The following is an 18,720-nucleotide window of genomic DNA, read 5'->3' on the forward strand; positions in this document are numbered from 1 at the left end:
GTGTACAGATTGCCATCAAATGGTCTCACAATAATTTTTTGAGGTGATAAAGATGTTCTAAAACTGGACGGTGATGGTGACTGCAAAGATAATAAGTTTATTAAAACTCAAACCATTAAAATTTTATTTTTAAAATTAAGTCAGAGGGAAAAGCAGGGGCCAAATCAGGTAAGACTTTGTAAGCCTCAGTAAGGAATTTGGATTCATAGGTGTGGTGAAGAGCCAAGGAGCAGTTTTAAGAAAGGGAATTACACAATGTAATTTCCTGGGGGGTGAGGGGATTGTTTTGTTTTTTTAATTTCTCATGCTGCTACACAGAGAATGGACTGTAAAGGAACAAGAGTAAAAACAGAGATGAGTTACAGGGACTCTTACTCATTCAGGCAAGAAATAATGAGACAAGAAATAATCAGTCAAGCTTGGATGAGAATGGGAGCAGTGCAGATGTCCCTCGTGAATTCTCAAGAGAATAGAATCATTGCCATTTGGTTCTGATAAATGAACCAGGAAATCAGACGATGAAAATCATCAAATTTTCCCATCTTTGGACACACATATAGCAAAAAAGAAAAAGCCACATAGATGACTCCGAAAGAGAAGGCTAGGACAGATGACTGACTGAAATTCCTGGTTCAATGGTTTCGAAGTAATGAACTTAGAGTAGTAAACAAGAAAATAATGATTTCTAATCATGCAGTGCCAGACTGGTATTCAAAATTTTATTTACACTTTAAGAACATTTTTCCCTCCAAGCATTTTATTTTGTCCTGAAGAAATCCTCATCATCAAAACGCTGGGGGTATGTCTGTAGTTAACAGTTGCATGTTTGAGTTCTGCATGCATGCCTCTTGGTTGTGCAGATATATGTAGCCATTGATGGAGTCAATAAAGCTGGGAAAACAACAGAGGTGGCTAATAATGATGCCAACTTTATACTCCCGCACTGGCATTCAGAAGCCTAGATATTTCTATATGTATTTGAATCTCCTGCTTGTTTTAATTATGTTCATACAATTCTAAGTGATGCATGATATCAAGCATGACCAGGAATGGAAATATTTCTTTGTGGAATTTTTTAAATCTTGATTGCTACAAAAAAGACCTTTAAGAAAACAAGAATCTTTCCAAACACAGAAGAGATTCCTGTAACTAAAACCATTCCCCAAAATGAAATAGTATTGTTGTGGTCTATTGCCCACCTCCTATTAGCCATGATGATGCACCCCCAAAAGGATAGAAATCAGATTGAATGAAAGGAAAAGGAGCAGAAAACAGGATCTGGAAAGCAGCAAGTGGGACCACAGAAGTATTTTTCATGTCTCAGTTTAAGAGAGGAAAGAGTTGTTTATTCAAAATGCTGTTTCAGGGGACAGGAAAACAGAGAGTAGAACACTGACCTAGTGACCTCCATGAATTGCTGGCTGCAGCTCAGCCTCCCAGCCTCATCTGCAGGAAGCCAGCCATTCAGACTCCAAACTTACAGTCCTAATCAGGAGTGATGGGGCAGGCCTTGACTGAGAAAGTCTTGAGAAAGCTATTAGCCACATTTAAAGTTCAGGGCAACTGTTGCCTTCTGGAGCATTCTGAGAGCAACAGGCAAAAGCTCTGAGGCAAGAGGCCAGGGCTGCTGCTCCAAGGGGCAGGAGGCTGAGAACATTGCTTTTCTCCCTAGGGGAGTTTGATGACAGTGGGTAGTCAGCTCTGACTCAGAGTCCTGGCTTAACAGAAAACTCTTATTTCTTCTTGGTCACTGGGTCACTGTGTCTTGGAATCACTAGACAGACAGGAACCTTACACAGTCTCGGCATCCATCCTTCAGCCTGAGGTAAGACCACCTTGACTGGTCTGTAATGGTAACAAGACATGATAGCCTCCATGAACTGTGCTATATTGCCCCCTGCTGACCAGTCTGGTGATATTCCCCCACCCCCCACCCAGGGAAATAGCTTTGACACAAAAATTGTCCTGGCCTTAGTATGATGAAATACCAAGTCACTGTCAGTAGGACATGGTTCTATTAGATTTTTCCTGTGGTTGAGACTATTTCGCTCTTATTCATTGGCACTCTCCTAATAGCCATGGTGACCTGCCCATGAGAACCTGGCTGGATTATGTGACAGCTATATTTGGGAACTCAGGACATATTTCATGCAATCATGCCTTTAGCTATAGCAAGAATCATAGACAAAGGATTAATAAAACCTTAAAGGATATCAAATTTCAACACATACCCAGTAGTTAAGTCCCCTCTACAGTTTCCCTGGCAAGGGTCCACATAACTTGTATTTGAATACCTCCACTGTAAGTGGTAGCCTTTTTTCTTGTGGGGCAATTACTTCTTCTTGAAGAGTCTTAATGTTAAGCTGAAATAGATTTCCCTATGACTTGAAGTTCTACAGTATAGGAACTGTATTTCTCTTAGGGTTGTACTTGACCATCTTTCTCCATTTCATCCATGAGAATACCATAAGCCATCTTGTCAAATACTTTGTTAAAAATCTAAAAACACTGTACCATTCGCTGAGCTAGAAGCCTAAAACCCTGCCACTCAAAGAAGCTGGTTCAACAGGTGCTATCTTAAGTACTCTTTGTATTTCATAACATATGATTAACTTCTTCTTAGGTAACCAATACTGGTGAGCACTACTTTCTTCTTTGAGAACTCACAAGTCATTCTTTTAAAAACCCACTCTAAAATCTTCCCTGGAGTTGACGTAAAGCTGGCTGTAATCTCAGCCTTTTTGAGAATGATGAATAGTTCATAATGCTCACCTCAAAACCATCATTCTATGGATGATCATTCTCCACCATGAGAGCCCTCCTTTGGTGTAATTTGGTGTAAATCTCTGGAAAGCAATCTGGAAATTTATAGCAAGAGTCTGTTGCATACTATCCTTCTACTCAGGTCAAGACACAAAGACATTCACTTGCAACTATGTTTTCAGGGCTCCAGCTTGTCCCAAGGAAGACTTCTGACCTCTGAATAAAGGTCTATGTAAATGACAGTGATGTTTAGGATAGCATTTTTCATGAGAGGGAAAATTGGACACAATCTACATGCTCACAATTGAGTGTATGATTAAAAAAGGAACTACTATGAATCACTAAAAAAGTGGTTATAAAAATAATTTTTGACAGCATATTGTGTATATCTCAAATCATATATATATAAAATTGTGTAAATCTCAATTTTGTTTAAAAAGAAATAGTCATTATTGATGGATAATAGAATAACTATTTTTAGTTTTCTGTATTTTTCAATTTTTCTTTTAATACCAGATTTTTATCTTAAGGTAATAGTGCTTTAGGATTATATACATAAGGCTATATATATCAAGGGGGACTGGAGTTCAACGGCATCTTTTGTTAAAAACCATATGAAAAAACTAAAGGTTGAAAGTGCTTGCTTCTGTGAAGTGGTTTGGGAATAAAAAGTATAGGTAGAAGAACTGGACTACTGTTTTGTTATAAGCCTTTTGACACTATTCTGGTTACAATTATGTACATCTATGAACAATAAATTTAATATTAAATTAAAATTATTTTAAAAAGAAAACTATATTTCGTGAAAATCATTTTTTAAATGTAAAAAAGAAAGGAAGAAAATCTCTCCAAGAATATTGGCATTTTCATAAAGTATCAAAAGAGAAAGGGAGAATTTATTTAAGGTAGAGTTTTCTGCTAGACATTCCACCCAAATCTTCCTAGGATGAAACAGGAATAAAGCCTGTTCTTGCCTTCAGGGAACTTACGTATAGTCAGAGGAAGGTGAGATCAACTACGCAAAATAAACAAAGTACAAGTTAGGATATAGCAGTATCATAAATGACATTTCTCACAATGTTACAGGGTTCAAAATGAAAGAACATATGGGAGGGAGTCAGAAAATTGTTACGGGAGAATCACATAGGAAGTCAAAAGGTACCTAATGACTTTGACAGGAAGAGAAGTGGGACAGCAGAATCTCCCAACCCAGTCTAAAGGCACAGAATGAGCAATGGCATGGAGACAAGAATGAACAGAGTCCACATGGAAAATGACCTTGGTCATTGTGGGGAGGACTGGGTGCCCGCAGAGTCAGAATGACAAGACAGCACCCTTGCTGGGTCCAGGAAACAATGGTAGACAGTAAATATTTTTGAGTCAGAGATGTGCTCTAGATAGATTAGTCTGACAACCTCTACAGGGAAATTAAAGAGGTGACATCAAAGACTCACCGGAAGGTATCAACAAGAAGTGGAAAACACCTGAGCCTACAGAGGCAGTGTCTTAGCTCCTCAATGAAAGAAGTGCCAAAGAACACACAGATGTGTTCCAAAATCGCCCCAGCTTCTTTCTGTTTAGTTTCTCCTTCCTACATTTTCTTCCTTTCCTTAATTTTTCTGTTCATTTCCTCTTTCCCTTTCCTCCAGAGCAGAGGATTCCCCTAACTTCCGTAAGCCAAACAAGCCATTCCATTCAGTCATTCCATGCACATTCATTTTGCTCCTATGAGGAGCCAGCTATGAGACATAGGCCTCCCTCACAGAATTTAAATGACTTCCTGGAATCCTTGCAGAGGCCTTCTTTCAACTAGAAGGCAGTCTGGAAGGCGGGGTCTTGACCAGGCCATTGTGTGGAATCTTCAGACATCAGTTCATTAATTCATAGACCCCATCTTTAATACTACATTTTTCAGAATAGGAACAGTGAGTTCACATGGCTCCAGTACATGTTTCTCAAGAACTTCAAGTTTAAAGGTTATGTTAAGTGGCTTCTAGGAAAAAAATTATAAAATCACAGAAAAGGCACTGCATCCTCTTTTAACTATTGTTTATTTAAGAAAATTATAGTAAGGGAGGCTTCTGTCATAAAACACAAAATTATGAATTTCCTTAACTTTAGCAAATACAAACTGAATGGCCTCATAGACTCCAGACACAATCTATCATCTGATCTCATATGACTCACTTCAGTTGATGTTAGGACCCTCACAAAATGAAGGATTGATAAATGCAAACACAGAAAGTGACATAAAAAGAAACATGCTAAGAAATGATAAAGACAATTTTTCTGAGCTAAATAAATACAGGGACATGTTTTCCTTCATGATGCTAGTCACAGACTTTATAGTGCAATTTAGCAGGAGTGAAAAGTAGCTCAGGAAGTATTCACAGTTAATCTCAAAATGTCCTTCCAGCCTGAACAGTGGGTGGTTCTCAGTATTTCCAGACTGGAAAGCAGTATGCATAAGACCCATGGTGCTTAAAGGGTCAAAAAACAGGAAACTGAAGATTAGTAAAGTAATCTACACACACATTATGTGTGAGCAGTTGATGTAAAAACACAGTTTAACTTCAAATAATGTAGCATAAAGCAGTGGAAACAAATGTTGGCCAACCTATTAGAATATTACAGGTATTTTACCAGATGGCTTGATGGAACAGATAATTCCCAAAAGGTTTCTTGATGATTAAGTATTTAAAAGCACCACAAGGTTATGAAAACAATTGGACATCTAATTATGTATATGTATATAAAGTATGGTCTAAATTTTTTAATTTTAAATGTGTACATAAAAAGACTGAAAGAATATACCAAAATTTTATAGTGCCTATCTTTGGAAAATGAGATTGTTAGTGATATTTATTTTCATTATTTTCAGAATTTTTAGATTTTCTACCTAAGTACATACTATTACAATAAATACATGCTATTAGTATTATAAAAAAAGAAAATGGCATTATGGATTCTTGCTGTTTATTGAATCCCAAAATCAATACACTTACAAAGCTGGCAATCTTTTCTGGTGGAATGTATCAAACTCCTTAACCCTTATGTATAATGAGTTTAGACTTTGACTTCATTTCCATACTTAAGTGAGATACTTTCCCTTTAGGCAGAGAAATTGGCTACACTGGTTACAATGAGTATTAGGTTTCTAACACTTTTTCTTTATGTCAAGGATTGAGAAAGAGGAACACCTAAAGGCTTCACCTAAACGTTACTCATTTTATTAAAGTAAATATAAGGTGTACTTATAAAGATATATTTCTATACATTACTCAAAGGAAAATGCAATGTTAGGATGATTTTAATAGTGGGAAATATCGAACACCGTTTAACAAAATGAGAAAATTTTGTCAATATCCTCCACAACTCTTGAAGGAATTTCACTTATAGGAATCATTCACTTTATAATTGAAGGGTTCCTTCAATTTCAACTTAAGCCAGCTTATTACAGGTTCAGTGACTTCCATCTTCTTCATTCAAGATAGAACCATGGGGAAAAAAATCATTTAGCTATATTTGTAGTGTCAACCTGTACAGACACAGCAAAAATATCACCAACCAAATTAGATCAAAAAGGAAGCAGCACATACTTTCAAAGGTTTCTGAAGGGCCTCTAAATTTTATATCAGAGGTGAGTTATGGGATGCATAGAGCTCACCTTTCCCATGATAGCGAGTATTTTCCTAATAAAGACTTCCATACCTACAATCAGGTATTTGCAGTTTGATTACTGTCACAGAGAAAACAAACTTACAGTCCTGACGTGGTGTAAATGCAAAAAGTCCACCCATCTGTGTCCCCAAAGAAAACGTAATCCCATTCACCAATGAATAGATGGCTAGCTGAGAGCCAAGGGCAGGGCCTCTGTGCACATGCAGATGACTTCAGTTCCACCTCGAAAGAAGGAGGTTAAAAGCTACCCTCGCTCCAGAAGACACACAGAGAGATTTTCCTGTTGATTTATATAAGGTTGTGTTCTCAAGACAAGACATGACGCAGCTGTTTAGGAGAAAGCGCATCCTTAATGCAGTGTTGGTGTTGGCACTGTGAGGAATAAAACATGAACCCAGTTGAGTTATCATAACAAGCAGAGAATCAAGGACTGAAAACCGTGCCAGGAAGAGGCGAATCCTTTGATTTATGTCCACCCTTCCCCTGGCTGTCACAAAATCTCATAAAAGGAACTCATCTTGCAGTGTGCATCATTCCCGACAGTGTAGTCCATTGAAACTTTGGAATTTTCAAGCCCTTTAAGGGTATATCTTCTTTTCTTAAATTTTTCACATTTCTGCTCTGCTTTGCTCCATGGCACACCTGCTCACAGCTGACTATCCTCCCTGCTCGTTTGGGTCCTATAAAGTAAATATGACTTGCCCTAACTCTGTCCTACTTCTTCCTTCCAGGATGTGGCTGGCTGCCATTGAGTCAAGGGTTGAGATCAAACGAAGGTTGTTCCTATGCAAGAGAAAATAGAGATTGTCAGCTATACTCTCCCAGCTCCATGAGAACATGTGATTCAGAAGAACGGGGCACCAAGATTTGGATATGCTTCCTGCCTCTCACTGGTCTGAGTAAATCAGACTGGCGGCCAGAAGAGGGAAGGAAACATTTTTCTATTGAGATTTATTACTAGACTCTGGTGTAGCCTGCTGGAAAATTACTAAAAGACTGGGTGTGAATCTCCCCCTCAGAGATTTCTCTGTTCCCTTTGGGTAAACAAAAAATCAGAAATTCAACCACCCAGGATCCCCTCATCACACCCCTGCATCAAAGCAAGAAGCAAAAAAGCCACTCCAAAATAGTCTTTCCCAAAGCCGCTGAGGTTCCCAATCTTGTGTTTAACTACTAGAAGAAGTTTGCTTATCTACAGGATTTCCACTCTTTAAGAAAGAACCTCACCCTGAGATCTCTTCTGAATCACATGTACCTTGATTTTTAGGAGCTGGGAGACCAAGCCCGTTACAGACATATATGTCTAAAGCAAAACGTTTATTTCCCAATAGGCCAGTTTAAAAATCTTGACAGAAGGAAAGAGAGAGAGAGAGAGAGACATTGGAGACTGAATCAATACACAAAATAACTGAACAAAAATGATCTGTGTCCTCTCAAAACTGACCTATATTTAGAAAGTCATAACACATGCCCTTTGAGTGAGATTGTTAAAATCAAGTACACATTTGAGGTCTGAAATTAAACTTACTCATCCTTCCAGCCCAGTTTGAAAAAGTAACTTCTCCAATCTTTCCATCTCTTATTGACTTACCTTAGCCAAATGTTGATTATGTTCCTAAAGAGATGTTTGGGGGAAAGAAAATTATTAATTCTAAATGAAAAATAAGAAACAGTAATTGTTTCAAGAATGTAATTCATCTCAGTTAAATAAATTAATGCCTTATATAATAACTTAATGATATCTTAGACTAAGGTATTTTTGCAATTGTCTAATTGGAACTGCCCTGCTCAGTGTATCAGGGTTATTGCCAATGATGCTATTGCTGTTACATATATGTGAAAGGATAGCTTATTTTCAGCTAAGTATCTGAGTCTACACTGAACAGATATTGAACTGGAATTGAAAATACAACTTTACCCTAACAGACCGCATAAAATACTAACACCAACCCCAAATTCTCTAGAGATTGAGAATACATCAAATCAAGATTTCATATTCACTTCCAATTAGAGCTAAACATTTTACCCTGTTACAACAGGAGTTGGTAAATCTTCCTTGTTGTATAGGAATGGCTTTTGTCCATGAAACAAGCTTATCCTACAAAATCAAAACTTTTATTTTCAGATGAGGTTTTTCTTAAGCAACTCAAGGGCTTCATATTTTCTGTGCCTGTGTCAGTTTCTGGTATATATAGAGTCCTAACAAATGTTTCATAATTGACTCATAGCCCTTAGACAACTGAAAAAAACAAGCAGTATGTTTGTTCTTCTTTAAAAATTTACTTCAGTAAAAAAAAAAAATTAACTGAAAATCATCAGCTAACTGACAACACATTTTGTAAACAGGTACTGTTTAATTAACCTTAAAATACGGAAAAAACTACAATTTTTAAATTAAAATATTTTCAAAGATTTGACAAATTACTTCATAAATAGGAACATGTCTTCTCATCATGTCATTGACACACAATACTTATTTTATGTTTGCATGTACACATAAAATTTACCATTTTTCCATTTTCAGTATACAATTAAGTGGCATTTAGTGCATTCCCAATATTGGGCAACCATCACCACTCTCTAGTTCCAGAACATTTCCATCATGCCAAAAGGAAACCCCGTGCCCACTCCTAGATCTGGGTAAGACATGAGCCTTGTGACCAAATACCTCAATATACTAGGGTTCTTCTGTTAGTGAAAGCTAGGATAGTAAGTGGTAGACTACCCGCAGTGTCTGCTGTGACATCTGTATTGATTTTAAATTAATTACTTTTCCAACCTAATATTGAGAATGGTTCCCTAAGATTGGATAGTCTATGACATCAGAGCTGAATAACTCAGGAGACCAGACATTCATTAAATGGTTGTTTGAGACTGAACTCTCAAACACAAACTTTACTTAGCCTCTTAGCTGGTTAACAGAAAATAATGGACGGTTATCTGTAAAAGAACACTGCCTTGGCAGAAAAAAGGCTAGAACTGTTATGCTGTAGTGGAATGTGGTAAAGAAGGCATCAGATCAAGGAGATACTTTGGAAAGGATCAGACTGCCTCTCCATAACACTTCCACAGCATGTTCCCTGGGTTATGTACTCACAGTTCCGAGACTCCTCTGACAGACCTATTCAACTGATCAACAATTGATCAATTATTTCACCACCCAATTTACTGCTTTTGTCAGGAACTAGACCAACCCCACAGTTAGTGTCATATAGATACAGCCTTAATTGAACCAATAAATCTAGAGGCCCATCAATTCCAGTGATGGCTGAAGAGGGAGAAAAGCATAGATCATTAACAATCAAACAAAGCACAACCCAGAATGGGAGTTGTCCTCTTCCTCCTCATCTGTGGGAAGAGGGAAACCTTATGAAATTTGAGGAAATCTTTAGCCAAGAGAATAACGAAGCATAAATCCTGCTGATAATGAGAAGCCTACCTCAGGAAGTAACGCCATTAACCAAAAGATCCTTGTGCTATGAACAGTGATTAATGGTCTGAACATGACACTGCTGTGTGACTAGAAACGATTTGCAGAGTCAGTTTTCACTCTTAGGGAGAGTAATTTGCAGAAACTGGACAAAATCTGTTTTGCCAGTTCCCTTGGTTCAGCGGCTCAGGGAGAAAGAAGAGAATTTTTTATAACTTTTGGTCTCCAGATTTTGAGAACCTGAGACTGTTATTCATGCAGTTGGTATATGAGGGCTTCCCTCTAAAGCTGGAGGGCACGTTGTTAAATTACAATTTATGAAGTGCTTATCAACAAAGTTCAGCTTGTAGATGGCTCCAGGCAAAGCACTTCGTGATTATCAGAGATAATTCTCCCTGTCCACCATTTGTTGGTCATATTAACATGGGCAGAGCACCGCTGTCACACACTTGGAATGAGAATAACAAAAAATCCTGCATACTAACCTTTGGAAACTGAGCTTCTGTCACCTCTACCGATGTCTGCCATGACTCTTTATCACTAAATCCTAAATCTCACATATTTCTCAGAACACTGTAGAATTAAATAGTAGGACCAGTAACTCTTTACAACTCAGCCTTCCTGTGAGGAAGGCTAAAATTTTTTCTTTTTTAAGTCTAAAATAGGGAAGTGGAGAAAGGGCAGGAATCCACCAGTTATTCAGTAGCCAACTGGGATCCAAACAGGTAAGTAATTTTGTTGCTGGAAGAATTTTAGCTAGGGAGGAAGCTGTTAACATCTCCAGTTCCTTTGTCAATGAAAATGTTTTCTGCATTTTGTTACTTTTTTAAAATAGGCATCCCAGAAGTTAGTTGTATCTCACTGAGTCTTTAAAGTATTTATTTATCAAAGAACTGTAAATTATTCTAATGTTACTGTCATACTTAAAACATTTTTGGAACTGTGCCCTAAAAGCCACTCACCCATAAGAAAATTAGGCTCATTATTTTACACCTGTATTTCATTTAAGGAATAAAATAGAATTCTCTAGTTTATATGCTCAACTTTATTCACTAGTTTTGCTTCTGAATGACGTTGTTGTATGTCAATATGTAAGGTCAATATTTCACCCAAAAGAACACTGGATTAGCATAGTCACTAAGGGTCTTTTTAAATGAGAGTTCTGAAGGTATTCTCATCAATAGAAAGAGCACAGAAATAGTTAAAAAAGAAACAACAGGCCCAAAATGGAGTCACTTGCTAAGCCTCATGCCAGCAAACCAAGACATAATACCTAATCTACTTACAGTTTCAGCCTCTCCCAAAAGTGGAATTTTAAATCAATCAGCCTGGAATGTCCTGATAACACTACTAAGGTGATCTGCATGACAGACACACCAGCTTCCACCATGCCTTTCCCTTCTTTGAAATAATCCTTTCTTTCGTTTAGGACTTCCCTTGTCCTTGCCCCTTCTGCCTATAAAATCCTTCCACTTTGTACAGCTTCTCCAAGTTCCTTTCTACTTGCTAGATGGAATGCTGTCTAATTCATATATCATTGAATAAAGACAATTAGATCTTCAAATTTACCCAGCTGAGTTTTCTTTTCAAAAGATTAAAGACCAATGTTAACTGTTTAATATATGTATTTAGAAAAAATTAATTTATTGTATATTATGATGTCATTTATACATCTCATATGATGAACCTCATATGATGAGGCTATTGCTATTAAATTCTCCTTTTCATTGCTACGAACTCTACCAACTATCCCCCACTATCGGATAAAAACAAAGTCAAGTATTTCTATGCTGTTGACAACATTGATGTAATCATTTTATATTAGAATTTTTTCCAAGTTTCTTACCTGTGAACTTCTTTGTATTAACAACAAGGAACTTAAATGTGCTTGATGAAAAAGAGTATAATGATAGCCTTATTATAAAAAAGCAGCAATTAGGTACATCACAAAAAGCCCATTAGTTTTAAGCACTTGCATAAATATGCAGTATAGTGTTGGGTTAAGATTTAGGTGTCAGAGTCAGGCCAGGATTCAATTCCTGACTTTGCCACCTCAGATGTGCAAACTTTGCCAAATCCCTAGCCTCTTTAAGTGTCAATTTTCTCATATACAAAATGGAGATAATAACAAGCAGTATTACCACCTCATGTTGTGAGGACTGCATGCGATAATGCATGGAAAGCTCCTCACATTATTCTGGGCACGTGAATGCTTGAGAAATCTTAGTTATTTTTCTAAAGGTCCACATAAAGTTAAACTTCTGAATGGAACATCCTCTGATAGATGACCATTATCCTTGCCTATACTACCATAGGCTGAGTTATAAAATAAAAATTTAAGAAGTTTAGAAAAAATTTTCAAATCTTGCTTAATCATCAATCTATCTTTTCCTCCTAGAAATTCCTTCAACCAACTAAATTAGTTGCCAGCATAAAACAGCACTTTCTTTGCATGTGATGCACTGTTTGTTGTAGCCATTCAATCCAAGAAGTCACTCTAGTTGAGAACATGGACTTGTCAAACAACTGGACATGCATGCACAGGGTCATCTAATTCATCATAGAGGAACAGAAACATTGCTTACTATTAGTGACTGGCTGCCTAGATAGTACAGAACTGAAATAACACTGAAATAGTATAACATTAAAATCTACTACTTGTGCTGAAATTCCTGTAAGAATACACATGGAATACGTATTTCAAAGAAAAGTAAGAGGCAACACTGTCTTCTCTTGAACCAAGGGAATAACCACAGTTTGCATCTATTCTAAACCTAAGATGTGGATTACATACATTAGGATCTGGGTTTGGCTGCTGTAAGAGACCCAAAAATCTGTAGCTTTAAAAAGCTAGTAGGTTATTTCTCTCTCACACAGAAGTCTGGGAAGGCATTCCAAAGCTGGAATAGAGGCCACACAACCATCAAGGGTCAAATAATTGTTTCTTGTGCTCTGCAATCCTCAAAAAAATTTCTGTCTCATGGTTTAAGTTGGTTGCTCAATCATGTCTGCATACTGCTTGCAGAACAGAGGGCAAAAAAGGTCATGTCCTTGCCCTTTCAGGGAAAAACCAGGAGGTTACAAGGGGGCAAGTTGTTGTACACTTCACCTCCATGGGTAAACCACTGGCAGGTATCAGTCACATGGCCATGCCTAACTACAAGGTCTTGAGCTCAGCCAGTAATTCATCACTATGAAAAAAGAGGAGGATAGACATAAGGAGGCAACTAACAGTCTCTGCCATAGTGGGGTGCATTTATTTAGTTCAGGTGGGTTGGAAATGAACCATTCTTTAATACCATGAGTCATTGGTTCAAATGCTGCTGCAGCATATTAAATCCTATCTAGGAAAGTAGCAGGCATCATTGTTTCTGTGCATTCCAGTTTATTACATAGGAGTTAAACCAGAAGTTATCTCTTACTCGAGAATAGTCTGGGTGCTGCATTTCCAGGTTGCCTCTGCACTAGTAGATGCTTTCCCTGCAAATACTTTAACAAGAGCTTAATTTCCTCTGTCTTCTAAGCCTCACGGATTTCCAGGAGCTATTATAGGAAAGTCAGCTTTGTCTATGTAGGGAAAATGGAAGTTCCATGCTCAGGATCCTCACCTAATCCTAATCTCACCCATTGTATATATGAAATGATATAATACTTAGTCTACTGTGCAGGTGAATACTTGTATACCCATTGGTTTAGATAAGCCATTACTGCCTGTGTTGATAGAAAAAGAATCCCCCAGGGCTAAGAGCAGAGTGTAGAGAAGACAGCAAGCAAGCAGAAGAGAGGAGAGCAGAGACTGGAGGCCAGGGCCAAGCCTGGAGCAGAGACAGAGCCTGGGGCAGAGGCTGAGCTGGAGGCAGAGATGAAAGCAGAAGCAGATGGGATTCTAGTGCTCGACCTACCACTGTGAGATTAAAGCTTAGCATAAGCCCCTTTTTACCCCCAAATATTCCATTGTCATTTTTTGGTCTCACCGAATCCAGGATGAACTTGCCTCGGGCTGAAACCCTCAGGCAAGACAGGCTGATACAGCTCTCTGGGGTCCACTTCATTTGTCAAAGCAATCACTGGGTCTTCAGTAAAGCTTTTTATCACTGAATCATCCATACAAACTCTTCAGCCTTTAAGATCAATATTGAAAATTAAACCAATCTGAGTAACGGGAACAGAGCAATTTACCCAAGTCACATGGAATTCAGTGCTCATTCTTAAAAAGCATATATTCTTGGGATTTTTTGGTTGCTAAAACCCTTTATTTTAAAAAAAAATCCTGACACCATTGCCCCCAAACATTGCTGAAACTCCAGGAATCCTGGTAAAGCCTTCATCCTGGCAAAGGCCTGCATTCCTCTTGTGCCCCATTTCAGACTATGCCTTGCCCTGGTTTCTATTTAATTTCCTGTCCCATTCATAGCTCATCTCAAGAGTTTGGAAATTGTTTGCTCTAAATTTGGGAAGAAGACAGAGTTGTTTATGAAAGCTGAGTGCAGAGCCAGTTGCTACTCTAGTCGAGTGACTCCAAATTTGCCCTTAGTATGTGCAGCAGATTTTGAATGGTACCAAGCCAGCATTCCACACAATCCTGACAAGCTAAAGTGGACAGGAAGCTAAACCACTTTGTTCCCTCCTTTCTAAGGGAAAAAAAAAAAGCTGAAATAGTTTCAATGATCTTCCTCTATACCAATGTCTTTTAAAAAGGATTCAAATCTAAATAGCAGAAGTAAGAGACTGATGGCTTTTTAAGAGAATATAAGGAAGGGGGAGGGAGACTTGATGGAACCTAGAGCTCTGGGGGCATGTGACCTAATACATAACAATGACTGCCTTTTCTAACAGTTATCTAGATAAGGTTGATTTCAAATATAAAAACACATTTCCAGGGAAGGTTGACCCCAAGTTGATCTCCGTTTTTCACACCTTGTGTATCAAAACTTTGATCATCCAAGGAAATCCAGATCTCCCATAGACTTCAATGGATTCACGTTAGATAATTCACGTTTAAATAATTACAGCAGTGGCAATAACATACCTAGCACTACACCCCTGTAGTGCTGGAAAGAAGAAGGGAAAGGTGTAACCCAAGCCCGGAAGCTCACACTCAAATGGGAAACAGGAAATGATTAAATTGGTCTTTGAGTCCAATTTAAAGTGCATTTTATCCTATTACATACTCCACAAGAGAGGTGGGAGCTCTGAGAATACCTTTTCATACCCTTTCCCTCAAGCTCCCCCTTCCCCAGCTGGTGTGTGTAGGTGTGTGGGTGTGTTTTGTGCTGTGTGTTGTGGGGGAACATAGCCAACCCCTGCCTGTCAAAAGAAAAGCCTCTTTCTCCTTAGATTTCCAGTGTCCTCTTGCCCTCACCCAGATCCCTCTGTCCTTTCTCCTCCTCCCCTCCAGATCCCACTTCCTGTTCTGGTGGAGTAGGCCCTTCAACTCTATGAGTTCCCTGCTGAAAGGGGTGACAATCCTAAGCAAGTAAAGGAGGGGCAGAGGGAATCAGATTTCACAGGGATCTGCCTTCAAGAAATTGCATCTGCACAATAAGAGGCATCCTCACGGCGCTCAGAGTAACAATCCAGTAGGCAGCGCCTTTATGCTATTGTGTTAAAAGTTTCTGTACCATTACTACTTCCACTATTACTACTACTACTACTATCGTTGTAAGTTAGTTTTACATTCTGCTCCAATCACTAAGCGCAGTACTCAAATGATCTCCTCTAATCTTCTCATATCCCTGTACATAGTCTCTATTGTTACTCCAGGTACCCATATGATGCCATTGACATTTGCAAGACTGACCTCACTTGCAGAAAGCCACACAGCCCTAAGGGGAAGAGCTGGGAATGACCAGCTGAGAAAGCCTGAAAACACAGTCTTCCCAACACCTTGTAGGGAAAAAGGAGCTGGAAGGGCTGAACTCTGCAGATAAGATGTGTGGAATTGTTTTGTTGTGGTTAGCTTTAAGGATAGCCCATGTCTCTTGCTTAAAATGCTTCCTTATTACCTAATTTGCTCCAAGGACATCCAAACTCTTGCTTACAAAGGCCTTCATGATTATATCCTGCTTCCTTCAACAGTCACATCTTTCAGCACTCTCTGCTTTGTCCTCTGTGGTCTAGCTAAAATTGGGCAAAATCTTCCCAGAAATCTCCTCACAATTCTTTATATGTTCAGTATAATTTCAGTACTGCCATCAAACCAATTGCAAACTAATAGAAAGCAAAGAAAACGCCTTCAGACAATAAACTCATCAGTTACTACTCTGATTGTTGCTGAAAGAGCAAAGAGAAGAGGAACCTGTGATGAGGCACCCAGATCTCTCTGAATGACAATCTAACACTGGCAGTGATGGAGAAAGGGACAATATCTAAGGCAGTCTAGGAGGAGTCTTTACCAGGCTTGGATGACCCTGGAGGGCCTCCCAAAGAAGGGATGAGCAAATGGAGACTTTTAGGATGAACTAGAGTCAGTCAAGTAAAGGACAGCAGGGGCTAGCGGGCAGAGGGCACTGCTCCAAGCTGAGGAACAGCATACAGCAGAAGTAGAGGCCAGAAAGAGCTTGGTTAAATGCCAAGACTGAAACATTTTCCAGGAAGGCCTACGGAGTGTAGATCAATGAGGGTGGAAAAGAAAGAAGGGACATAGCATGAAAGTCCTCAAGCCAGAGTCTACATTTTATCCAGTAGGCAAAGGGCCACTTGTAATATTAAAATGTCTTAAGCAGAGAAGTGATATATAACCAGATGGGCATTTTTGAATGATCACCATGTTTTCTATTTATTTTGTCATTTCCTACATGCTATTGAGTATAGTTCCCTACATGAGATAAAAATAAATTAAAAATAAAAATAAAAAAGAAATAAAGATTAAATGTGTGATTTTTTTTCCTCAGCTCTAGGTAGAAAGAGACCAGAAAGTTGTGTCTATCCCTATGGAAGAAATCCTCTCCAGAAGTCAGGAAAGGCTGCCAGAAGTCATGGCATCTACCATTAGGATATCATATTGTCTGGGACATGAAAACAATCAGCCCTTTTGTGTTTAGACTCCATAAGGAAAGCTGCAGGGGCCCAAGGTAGGCCTCCTGAAAACACTGGTTTCAACAGGGAAGTATAATGACCTTATTGCAGGTGGTACTTAATCAACTTTTTGAGTAGAGGTGTGGAAAAAGCGGGGAGAGTACTAAGTCCCTTAGGAGGGTGATAAGTTACAGCCAACTTTTACATAGACTTAATCATGTGCCAGGCACTGTCCTAAGGACCCTACATAATATATTAGCTCAGTTAATCCTAACAGTGACCAAGGGATGGAGGGACCTTTATTAACTCCATTCTCCATATAAAGAAACAGATGCACAGACAAGTTATATGACCTGCCCAGGTCACCCAGCTGATGAGTAGCAGTGCTGGGATTCAAACCCTGTACTTTCAGAGCCAACTATGCCCTTTATATTCCAGCCCAGGTGTAGCCTGGGCCACAGCTCTCTGGGAACTGAAAGCATTGTTATCCCTTCACTCCTCATCAGATCCAGCACTCCCAGCCCAGCCACAGTTCTGACACTGGTCCCCACAATGTGCCTGAAGTATGCTCTCTACTTCCATGGTCCCTCTGTGGTTGGAGAAGTAAGGCTGTGGTCCCCACTCTGGGCACAACCTGCATTCTGGCTGGAGGAAAAAGAAAAGCACCTCCCATTTTTATCGATAAAGCACACATGGCTTGTTCACTCCTCATTCTCTGTTCAGATGTCACCTCTTCCTAGAAGCCTTCCCTGACTGCATATCTAAAGCACACACATTCCCTAACCCTGCTTTATTTTATTTCACAGCACCTATCACTAACTGAACTTATATAGTCTATTCATTTGTTTAACTGGTCACTCAGATATATATATATAAATAAAATGTAGGCATATATGAATACGAACTCCATGATGGCAGAGACTTGGTCTTTGCCTACTGCAGTCCTAGCTCCTAGAAAACTGGCAACAAAAAGAGGCCACTAAAGAAATAATTTTTAAATTCATTAAGTAATTCAAATGCAAGCAAAATTACTGACCCACTTCCCAGCCTCACCTCTGCTAGGACTGCTTTTTGACATTAGAAGCATGAGTCCTCTGCCTTCTTACCCCTTTTCCTCCTATTTGCACTTCTACAAGTTCTACTGTGCAAAAAACAGAAACAAGTATTTTTTGAGTTCCTCCTATTTAATGTTCCTCCTCCCCCTCTATCTCTTGGTGTCTCTGCTGGTTTCCTGAGACTTGCTTCTTTCTGTGTAATGAGAGGAGAGCCGCATCTGTTGGATAGGACCGTTTCTGTGACATCCTGCACATCGCAATGGAATTGACACCTACCAGTGGGCAGGCTTTCCTCCCTTGCAGACGTGAGCTCTGTGACTGCAGCACCACAACGTGGAACAGTGAACTCTGTCATGTGTTGTTTTGTCCAGCTTGTTGCTGGGAGCTTGTCTAATGCTAAGTCGAGAGATTTGGAAATAACACAAATGAGCAGGAGACCCAAAGGAAAAGAATTCTTCTGACATCTGTAAGAACTCAAGCAAACCTGTGTGGGATGAGGCTCCATGTCCTGCGGTGAGTAAAAGGCAACTTCCCTGGCAAGAGAGGACTGTCCTGCTTCACCCTGGCGCCAACTTCAATCCAGCTCTCTGTCAACTGTCTTGTCTGTTTCTTCATCCCACACAAAATTGCAGGAGGCAAAACAGGGCAAGAGAGGTTGGCCAGCTGGACTTGGTCCACAAAAGGAAATCCAGGGCAAAGTTCTAAAACAAGGGAGGTAAGCTTTTCAAATTGTTTTTCTCATTCTGGTCTCTCCTACAACAAATTCTGCTCACT

The 18,720-nt window shown here is 39.1% G+C and overlaps 1 long non-coding RNA gene across 4 annotated transcripts in view; it reads right to left on the minus strand.

Moving 5' to 3' along the window:
- LOC140847849 (uncharacterized) overlaps positions 1-18,720 on the minus strand; it is a 239,589-nt gene that overhangs the window by 212,964 nt on the left and 7,905 nt on the right. The window contains exons 2-4 of one of the 4 annotated variants that reach the window (XR_012128045.1): positions 13,849-13,995; positions 8,036-8,059; positions 3,690-7,227 (exon numbers count right to left, since the gene is read on the minus strand). The exons of the other annotated variants lie outside the window; for them this stretch is intronic. This is a non-coding gene — a long non-coding RNA (uncharacterized lncRNA). Of the gene's footprint in view, positions 1-3,689; positions 7,228-8,035; positions 8,060-13,848; positions 13,996-18,720 lie in introns of those variants that run through there. 4 annotated transcript variants of the gene reach the window in all.

This window comes from Manis javanica, chromosome 2 (genome assembly GCF_040802235.1).
Source record: "Manis javanica isolate MJ-LG chromosome 2, MJ_LKY, whole genome shotgun sequence".
Lineage (NCBI taxonomy): Eukaryota > Metazoa > Chordata > Mammalia > Pholidota > Manidae > Manis > Manis javanica.